The sequence below is a fragment of the Diabrotica undecimpunctata genome, chromosome 7, assembly GCF_040954645.1.
Source record: "Diabrotica undecimpunctata isolate CICGRU chromosome 7, icDiaUnde3, whole genome shotgun sequence".
NCBI classification, from domain to species: domain Eukaryota; kingdom Metazoa; phylum Arthropoda; class Insecta; order Coleoptera; family Chrysomelidae; genus Diabrotica; species Diabrotica undecimpunctata.
In genome coordinates this window covers 7,155,328-7,164,649 of record NC_092809.1, presented here as the reverse complement: position 1 = coordinate 7,164,649, position 9,322 = coordinate 7,155,328, and positions in this window count along the sequence as shown.

Genomic DNA, 9,322 nt, shown 5'->3' with positions numbered 1-9,322 from the left:
TCCACGTTAAAAGAGAGTAAATTAGAGTCGGACCAGGTTTTTATTTTATGTAGATCAGAAGTTATAATTGCATGGAGAGTTGCAATATTAGAGTTCTTCCACGTAATACTGGTATCATCATCAAAAAGTAACATTTTTAAGTTAGTGATGCCATTTATAAATATAAGGAAAAGTAGAGGACCCAGTACTGAAACTTTGGAGGAAGATTGGAACCAATTCAAAGAAATACCTCGAATTCCGTAGAAATTTAGTTTTTTTATCAAAATGTCGTGATTTACACAATCAAAAGCTTTGGCATAGTCACAAAAAACAGTGGCAGTATAAAGATTATTGTTTAGTGCTTGATAGACCTGATGTAGTACAGAAAACATAGCATCACTAGTACATTTATTAGATAAAAAGCCGAACTGACTTTGTGATAAAATGTTGTTTTCAACGAGAGAGGACATAAGTCGGGCTTTTATAAGTCTCTCAATAATTTTGGATAGGATAGGTAGTAAGACAATAGTTCTATAGTTGCAGACATTAGATTTTTCACCACCCTTATGAGAAGGAATAATAATGGCTGTCTTTGGCACTCTGGAAATAGACCTTTTTCAAAGGAATCGTTAATTAGTGGGACCAGGACTTCCAACACATTATTTGGGAGATTAAAGAAAATTTTTATGGATAGTCCATCAGTACTACAGGAAGATTTGCTTTTGATACTACTGATTGTTTGGATCAGTTCAGATTTATCAACTGGTCTTATAAAGAATGAATTCGAGACCTTGATTGAATTGGGGATATATGAAATAGGATCTTGTTGTGACAAAATAGTTAATGTTATATTTGTCACATTAACGAAGTATTCACTACATTTTCAGAGTTTGTAAGAGAAAATGTTTGAGCTATGTTAGTTTTATTTCGAAGATCGTTTATTATGGACCATGTTTCCCTTGCAACATTTTTAGAGCTTCCCAGACGATTCTCATAGTACATTTTTTTAGCTGTTTTGACATTCATTCATTCATTTTAGCATTCAACAGAAACTCATATTTTCTTATAGGAAAGAAATCATTATTTGTAGAAAGAATTAGGGTGCCACCATGAGCTTGGAACTTGGAAGATCAACCTAGCAATTATGGTATATTTTTCTACAAAAAAGGCTCGTTGACTTCAAGCCAGTGCTCGGTAACCGCAACTATCGGGAAAAGTCCTAATTCTTTTAGAAACAAAAATAATTCATCTGTTTTATATCTTAGAGAACGAATATTAATCACAACCATGCTAAAGTGGTCTATACAAAGGTGTCATCTACGAGAAAACTTGTATTGTACAGCTTGTCCCTAAAATCTAAAGACGAGTTTATTTGTAGCTTATACGAGTACATATAATATATTGTGTTTGGCTCATAAGAAAGGAGTCATACACTAAAGTTCAGAAACAAATTATGTGTTTATAAAAGGTAAAGTTTTTAAATGAAAGTAAAATACAAAAGATACACAACTACTATTTATTGTGGTAATTGTTAAAACGCTTTCTCGATGGCTAGGATATATATAATTTTCTTCTCGCTTTTTTGTGTCTACTCTGTATGGTTTTGTTCATAGTTTCTTCTTTTGGGCCGGAGGTAGCTATTACAGTTTGGCAACTATATAATATAACCGTTGTTAGAATATTACCAGGCTTTTTGCTAATTTTGATTCCCCCCGTACAGTTAGCCAAGATTTCGCTTACAAAAACCCAGATACTATTGAACAATTAAAGGGTGTTGATTTGCAAACAAAAAGTGTTGATTTATATATTGTTTTGAACAAAGAATCATACAGAAATGAGTCGCCCTAAATTGTAGATTACTTGGGTAATTATCGCCCACACATGGCGTCAACTTGATATAAACAATTCGATAACCAACCGCCTTTTTTCAAGCAAAGTAGTTGTATCTGCCAAACAAGACAGTCGTGTCTGAATAAGGAGTAGCTGCATCATCAATACCTTCTTCCTTTGTGTCAAAGAAAACGTCGTTTTCGGTAACTGAAAAACTAATATTGCAAGATACCAGACGAAGGGAGAAACAGCATAATGATACCAATGTTCAAGAAAGGAGATAAAGAAGACCTCAACAATTATAGAGGTATAAATCAACTCAATACCGCACTTAAGTTTACCACAAAAGTCCTAACCAACAAAATCAATAAACTAACAACTTTATCAGATGAACAACAAGGATTCAGATCCGGAAGATCCTGCGTAGACGCCGTATTTGTACTAAAACAAATCACAGAAAAGGCCATCGAAATTGGAAATGCGTATTGGTAGACTAAGAAAAAGATGGTGCGATAATTTAATATATTGTTGCTAATATTGGATAAGAAACAGGCTTTAAAGCCTACATACAAGAAGGAAGAAGAAGATTAAACAAATTGTTTATGTAGACATTGACCTATGTGACATATGGGCCAAAGACAATGAACATTTTTAAAATAGACGCCTCATCTACGCATATTCGAAAGAAAAAACCTTAAGAAGGATATTTGGTGCAATCTGCGAAAGCGGTATATCCCAAATACAAATAGATAAGTTAAAATGAGCAAAACTCCTTTCTGTCAAAATGAAATATAAACTATCCTCCAAATCGGACCCTATTATCGCTTCCTGTTGGAAATATAAGTAAGAGTATGCCAAGACTGACGTACAAGGATGGTGTACATAAGAAAGCTGGCATGGCAAATTGGCAATGGACAGGAACAACTGGCGAAGCGAAGTCCAAGTGTCAGTTAGGGCTACTGATGTCACAAAAGACTATCATCACATTTTTTTGTTAACTCCTTTCTCAAACAATTTTGTTAATTAAGTTTTTATTATTATTAATTTATTTGTATTCTTATTAATGTAATTTGTAGGGGAAAGGATGAGGTAGCTGGTTCGATGTTTTAAAAGTAAATATTTGAAAAATTATAGTCCCACCTTCCTACATTTGGTAGATAAAAAATAAATAAATAAAACCTCGAAGGACCAGCGACCATTAGGTCGCAAAATTGCGGATTAGTAATAATATAGTGGATAATAAAGTTAAAAGTAGAATAATTAAAATAAGAATTAAGCTAGAAGTATTTTTATTGTATTATTTACATGCATAAATAGTAGAATCGGGATTGCCAACAAATCACCCTTTTTAATAATAATAAAAACATAAATGTTCATATAAAATGTTCTCAAACCGCACAACTGTTTATATTAATAATTGTTCTTAAAGCTAAATACAATACATGCGATTTATAGAACAAGAAAGTTTATAGTTTGTTGAATATCCGGCAACCCTGTAATTTGTCGGACCGGCATTTATGAAATGTTGGCACATAAACTGTCGATTTTCTTCTTTATGAAAGAATAATTTCAGGTACTTACATATTAGATGCACAGACACTGAATTTACTATAGTTAACTATTTAATAAAATAAGTTACACTTGAAAACTGCTTCTATTTAAGAAGCGTGAGAAGAACTATTACTTGCTTCTATTTGAGAAGCTGAAAAAGTAAGTTTGACTTGCGTGCTTCTATTTGAGAAGGCAAAGACGAAGTGATGTTAAGGGTAGTTGGGTTTGAATATTTTGAATCTTAAGAACTGACAGGCGCAGAAGATACAATGCAGCAGAAAGAAGGCGTGTCATGCTGATTGAATGTCTTAAAATTAGTGAGATATATTAGTGAGAATAACAATCATTATTAAAATTATTCTAGAAGGACAAACTATTGTAGAAAATATAATTAATTTTCTACATAATTATTTAAATTTACTAGTGATTTTCTATTTTATTCGTGAGTTTCCTTCAATGTTTTTACTTGTAATTACTTAGCTTTAAGCCTTTCGTATATTATTATTGGGTCTGTTCTTCATCTAGCTACCGTGATAACAGCCCCACCCTTCGCAAATTACAATCGATTAATAATCGAAATTTCAATTAATGAAAACGAACAGATCCAGTTGTGTCAGGGATTCAATTATACCCTTTCTGTTAAAATTCAGAGTTTTCGGATAATTAGTGGTCGGGATTGCTTTAAAAATTTCCCAATTAAACTGGGAACAAAGTGAAAATGAAATTTTAATTGGTCCTGTAGTTTGTCGATTACGTGGCCACCTCAATGCGAATTGCCAATTATGGTTATTTGAAGTAAGAGCCAAAGGGAGAAATGCAATCCGTACCGTGACATTACGCCTGTAATAAGTCTGCGGATTTAAAATGATCAAATGGTTATATTTATTCATTGATTCGAATGACTGGCTAAAAGATTAACCTAATTTAAGCGATTTTTATATTGGACGCTTAATTAATACGTATATACAATATTAATGATAATAACACAATCAAAAAGAATAAAGAACAACGAAACTTGATAATTTTATATTGAAAGGAAAGGAAGAAAATGAGATTCTTTTGCATAATCACTTTCATTAGATACCCCAAAATAAGATTCAAGGGGTCGCTCAGGCGAAAAGTTAAAATTTTTTTAAACTATTTTTTTTTAAATTGCGTTGAAATTAAAAATGCGTTTAAGATAAAATACAAGAAATTTATAATAGAAACAAAGATCTGGGAAGACAAACAGAAAATACTGCAAGAAAAAGGTAAACTCAGATGCACAAGAGACGGTAGATAAATATATACAAATGCAGCGCTAAAGCCCACTGAATCAAAAACACAAACAATCAGAGACATAGCAAAACAGGAAAGAAGAAAAGGAGCAAAAGTAAAAATCAGATACCAGAAATTAGAAATAGATGAGAAGGTTCTGAAATGGAATGCAAAAGAAAGTAAACTCACAGAAATTGAAAATGCTCCAAAAAACTAGAAAAAGAAGAATGGATTGATGAAAAGGAAACAGACAATGCAAACGAAGAGGAAAATGAGTCAAGGTATATTCAGAATAATAAAAAAATACAAAAAAAGAGAAACAGAATTAAGAGAATGACAAAAAACATTGGAACATGGAAAGTGGGGACGTTGCTGAAAACAGGAAAAATGAAAGAAATAGCAACACAGTTAAAACAATGCAATATAAACTACTGGACAAAATTAATACACCACTTTAATTATTCTAAATATTTACATTATGAACACAAAATAAAACTAAGTTACATTGAAATAATCATAAGCACCTACAAATAAGTCCAACATGACTTTATCATGACCTAAATGCGTAAATAAGCTAGCATAACTCCAAATTGCAAAAAGAAAAAAATCAGTAAACTAACCCAATAAAATGCATCTGGGTCAACACTAATACCGTGTAGGCCCTCCTCTACTTCTTATGGCTGCATTTATGCGTCGAGGCATGCTTGATATCAAATGTTCAACAAAAGCCTGCGGAATATTCTCCCATTCTTCAATAACGGCCTTAATGAGTTGGTTGTGATTGGCAATAGAGGGTCTACGACTTCGAATCTTTTTTTGAGATAGTCCCATAGATGCTCTATAGGATTCATGTCCGGACTGTTAGGTGGCCACTCTAATAATGGAATATTAACATCATTTAGGTAGCCAATGACCTGTCGAGCCACTGCCTACTCCATTGACAAATTTCTTTGGCGGTTCATTTTTTTATTTGATTTTTATTCAAATGAACTTCTAAACATGCATGTGATGAAAAATATCACAATAAAAAGCTTGTTTCTCACAAGCACTTTGCTTTAATCGGCACTTTTTATAAAAAGTTTAACTCACTTTTAGTCTAAAACGAAGTTTAATACAAATTATTGTTAAAACAAGACTGTTATTAGCTTACATAACAACTGTCACCGTCAAACAAGGTCAAACAAGGTCCATAGGCAACTTTTCGTACAGTAAATTATCAATAAATAAAAATTATTGAGAAAAATATGAGTTTGGATATTGCAGGAATTCAGGAAACCAGATGGGGGATATAGAAAAATCAAAAAGGAAAATTATACAGTATGGTATGCAGAAGAAGAAAAACAGTGATATGGAGGAACGGCTTTTATGGTGATAGGGGAAATGCGACATAAAGTTATAGAATTTAAACCCATAAGTACTCACACAGTCTTATTGGCTAAGAAAGAAAATTCCGCTAATTTGTGAAAGTTATACCACTCTTTCCCAATTCAGGTCGGTACCGTTTCAGATTGACAAAAACGACCACTTCCTCGAAACGGTCAATCAACGATGGCCTGAATATTATCAGATTTACACCGATGGATCAGAAAAAATTCGTACAGGTTCCACTTTTTACGGTCACACCTCAAAATATCATGAAGAGTTCAGATTACCAGATGAGGCAACGATATATACAGCAGAAATGTTTGCAATAAGTGAAGCTCTAAAATATATACTTAGGACGTATAGACTCAAAAGTGTCATATTTACGGATTGTAGAGGTGTCATAGAGAGACTAAAAAATATAAGTGCGGCCAAGAACTTAAGTCATCTAGAAGTAGAAATACTACAGACCAATCACGAAATACTTAGCTCGCAACGGGAGGTGCTAATAGTTTGGATCAAAGGGCATTCGGGTATACAAGAAAACGAAATTGCTGATAAGTTTGCAAAATTCGCCTCAGACTTACACAGAGATTCTATTAACCAGTGTATTCCATATACAGATTTGAATTCCACACTTAAAGTTCAACTTAGGACTAAATGGCAAGAACTATATGACAGCAAACAAATAGGATTAAATTATAAATCATGTCAAGTCCAAATCCCAATAATAAGATGGTTCCACAACCAAAACAACAGGAACCTTATTATTACCTTAAACAGAATAAGAGCAAGTCATGCAATGTCACCAAGCTATAAATGTAAAATTGGTTTAATTGATGATTCCTCATGTTTATGTTATGAACTTGGAGACTTAACACACATTCTACTTAGTTGTTCAGTAAATAGTCAAAGCACAGATAAATTTTATAATGAAGTTGTTAATAACCAAATTTGCTTACCCATAGATTTAAATTGTATAATTTTTAATAAGAATATTAATATATTGTACTGCTTATATAATCACGCCAAAACGTGCAAAATGAAATTGTAAATTACTAACCATCTCTTTGTTAGCAATTCTGTAACTAGTTAGATTTTGTAAGTGGGCGACGAAAAAATTATAAAAAAAAATAATAATAACACAAAAAAATAGAAAATAAAAGTTAAAAAAAAACATACACTGCTCACTAACTAACTTTTACACTACTAATACTTTAAGCATTGTTATCGTGAAGAAGGATGAGTTTTCTTTAAATTTCTGTAAAGTTTTTTTCCTTTTTTTGTTTATTTTTTTTAATTATTATAGTTAGAGAAAAAATCGTCTGGCTAATTGGTCTTTACCAAAGCCATCTAATAAATTAAAAAAAAAACCCTAAGTAAAAGAATACAATACATAAAAGAAAACAGCAAACCAAACAAGTTGTTCATAATAAATGTCTATGCACCCACAAAAAACAGTGCACATGGCTTGACAAAACATCAGTTCTATGAAACACTAGAAGAAAATGCCAAGAAAATCCCGGGAGAAGATATAGTAATCATTATAGGAGATTTAAATGCTCAAACAGGCAAAGAAAATTGCTTCAGAGATGTTGCAGGTGAAAACTCAAGACATGACACAACAAGCAATAATGGAGAAAAACTATGTAATTTAGCAGCGGCATTAGACACGTACATAAGTAGCACGAGATATAAACACAAAGACATACACAAAATAACATAGATGAGACCAGGAAGTCCGAAGGGAAATTAAATAGACCATGTACTGATTAAAAAGACACACAAACAATCGATACATCACGTTAGATCTCACAGAGGGGCCAACATCAATACGGACCATATGCTAGTGATTACAAAATGTAAAATAAAAACAACGAAGAATGAAAGGCAAAAAGCACAGACAAAATAGGATGTAAATAAATTGAAAGAAAAAGAAGTAAGAAGATTTGTACAAAAAGTAAATACTGAGATGTAATTCAAATAACAACAAATTGAGGAACTTTTTTTAACGAATTTTTAATCAGATTTGGGCGGCAGGATTTCCTCATCTTCCCCACTTTTTTAGGCCATGAGCCGCCACTGCTGAAACTTATTTATTACTCTAACAGACATAAAAAAATATTATTCTAGACACCTCATTCTTTGGCCAATTCTTTATTAAAATTATTCTAAACATTTATCATAAATATATTACTGTTGTAAAGCAATACCATTAATTTTATACAGATTTCCATCGTTACATCGTTACTCTTACTTCATATAGCTACACTGATAAATTCCTCTCTCCTATTGACCCCAAGTTGTCTCGTTTCTGGTGTAAATTAGTAAGTTTGCCGAAATACATCAATAAATGTCCCAAAGGAGACAACGGGGATAAATCTTCGTGCCAAAAACTGAGACGATTTCGCTAAATTGGGAATAGTAGCAACAGGTGGCAGTGTTAAGCAGGTGAGATCTCTAAAGTGTGAGATGTCTATTTTTATTGCCCTTTTTTAGATTTGACCGAGCCGGATTCTACACTCGTAAATTTTTATTATCGGCTGTGGAACTGTAGTTTTTAAAATCGGAATGGCAATTATGAGAGCCGTTATTTTTAAAGACGAGTTTTATCGTTATTCGACTTTGTGTTATTGTTGTACTTTATGGTTTTAATCTTGTTCGCTGTTTGGTTGAAATAGATGTACAGAGTAGTAACCCAAAAAATCTAAACATGTAAGATTTAACATGGTATTAATTGCTTCGTCTTCTTCCTTCTTGCATGTAGGCTTTAAAGCATGTTTCTTCTTCAATATTAGCCTCCTAAATTTTTTAAATTATTGCACCATCTTTTTCTTGGTCTGCCAATTCTTCTTCGTCCATTCGGTGACTTGTCTCGTGCTAATCGTACTATTCTATCCTCTGTTATTCTACTAATGTGTTAGATCCACTCCTGTTTCCGTTTTGTCACCCATCCATTTATTTCTTTTATATTGCATGCTCTTCTTATGTTTTCGCTTCTCTTCCTATCTAACAGACTTTTCCCTGATATTCGTCGAAGTATTTTCATCTCTGTTGTTTCTAGTAGCCAGGTCTTGTCATTGCCGTGTATGTTAATATAGGTCTAATTGCTGCTTTATAAATTCTTGTTTTTGTGTCTTGTCTTAGGTGTTTATTCTTCCAGATTGTGTCATTAAGAGATTCCGCCGCTTTACTTGCTTTTAAGCTTTGTTGTACTTCTTCTTCAACATCTCCGTATCTAGCTATATTTATTCCCAGATATCTAAACCTTGCTTCCTGCTTTATTAATTTTCCATCAATTTCGATTTTACATCGTAGTGATATTATCAAATTGTATTTCTTG